This window comes from Giraffa tippelskirchi, chromosome 2, assembly GCF_054371585.1.
Source record: "Giraffa tippelskirchi isolate mGirTip1 chromosome 2, T2T-mGirTip1v1.2.pri, whole genome shotgun sequence".
Classification (NCBI taxonomy): domain Eukaryota; kingdom Metazoa; phylum Chordata; class Mammalia; order Artiodactyla; family Giraffidae; genus Giraffa; species Giraffa tippelskirchi.
The window spans coordinates 179,354,776-179,356,461 of NC_137276.1; the positions used below are offsets into that span (position 1 = coordinate 179,354,776).

Genomic DNA, 1,686 nt, shown 5'->3' on the forward strand with positions numbered 1-1,686 from the left:
TGGTGTTGGGAAAACTGGATAGCTACATGAGAAAGAATAAAATTGGACAATTTTATCAAACCATATAAAAAATAAACTCAAAATGAATTAAAGACCTAAATGTAAGACCTGAGAGCACAAAATTAGAAGAAAATATATGCAGTTTAAGCAATACATTTTTGGATCTGTCTCCTCAGGGGAAACAAAAGCAAAAATAAACAAATTGAGCTACATTAAACTAAAACCTTTTGTGCAGAAAAGAAAGGTATTAACAAAACATAGAGACCACTTGCAGAATGGGAGGAGATACTTACAAATGATATATCTGATAAGGGATTAATATCCAAAAAGTAAAAAGAACTCATACAACTCAACATCAAAAAGCAAACAGCCTGGGACTTCCTTGGTGGTCCAGTGGCTAAGAATCCGCCTCAAATGCAGGGGACATGGGTTCAATTCCTGGTCAGGAAACTAAGACCTCATCAATAGATGATACTCTTAAGGCTTCACTCATACCAGAAGAGGAGGACTCCATTAGTGAAGTTTTAGATGAAGAATTAAAATTGTAGTCTTTCAATTCCAATGAAGACTCTGCGAATCTTGCACCACTGGTGGTAGACTCTCCACAGCCCCTTGAGGGTGTTACACAGGACAAGACAATCTTGCACCACTGGTGGTAGACTCTTCACAACCCCTTGAGGGTGTTACACAGGACAAGACTTCACATGCAACTGACTCGGAAATGTTGCCAGACGAAGGTCCATCTGATGAGAAGGGGCACACTGAAGAGAAGCTGCCTCTAGTTTCAAGAAAGAAAGCACATTTTGGGAGTTCAGACACTGTGGCTACTATCCCAAATGAAGAACGGTCCGACAATGCTTTTCCAAACTCTGTGATTGCTGAATTTTCTGAGGAATCAATCCCTGAAAATGTGTCACCCAACACCACCACCTCATTGGAAGACCAGGGTGAGGAAGGGGTCTCCGAGCCCCAGGAATCATCTGCAGCTCTGCCTCAGAGCTCTCTGATAGAGGTTGAACTTGAAGATGTGCCATTTTCACAGAATGCAGGACAGAAGAACCTGTGAGAGGAGCAGTCTGAAGCATCTTCTGAGCAACTGGATCAGTTGACACAATCAACAGAGAAGACTGTGGACAGCAGCTCTGAGGAGACAGAAGTGGAAGTGCCTGTGGTTGACAGGTGGAATTTAAGAAGAAAGGCCAAAGAGCACAAAGGACCAGCAAAGAAGAAAGCCAAACCAACCTGAATGAGGAAGAAATGTAGAAGACAAAACCTCTTCTTTGTAATAAAATTGTTGTTTTTAAAATATGGTGATTAATAAATAGCATGGGGCACAGGATAAAAATTCCAAAAAAAAAAAAAAGTACCACAGGGCACTCACAAGCCACAGCTACTCTGATTGTACACTCTGGAGCCTGTGTGCCACCACTAGAGAGAAGCTCCTGCATTGCAACAAAGGATCCTGTATACTGCAACTAAGACCCAATGCCATCAAAAATAAATAAATAAGTAACAGCCTGATTAAAAATTGGGCTGAGAACCTGAATGTACATTGCTCCAAAGAAGACATACAGGTAGCCAACAAGGACATGAAAAGATGCTCAGGAATTGAAAATCAAAACCACAATGAGACATCACTTCACACCTATCAGAACGGATATCATCAAAAAGACAATAAACAACAAG

At 40.9% G+C, this 1,686-nt stretch overlaps 1 pseudogene; it reads left to right on the forward strand.

The window, feature by feature from the left end:
- The first annotated feature begins 425 nt into the window (after positions 1-425).
- LOC145539624 (soluble lamin-associated protein of 75 kDa-like) lies at positions 426-1,246 on the forward strand (annotated as a pseudogene).
- The last annotated feature ends 440 nt before the right edge of the window (positions 1,247-1,686 follow it).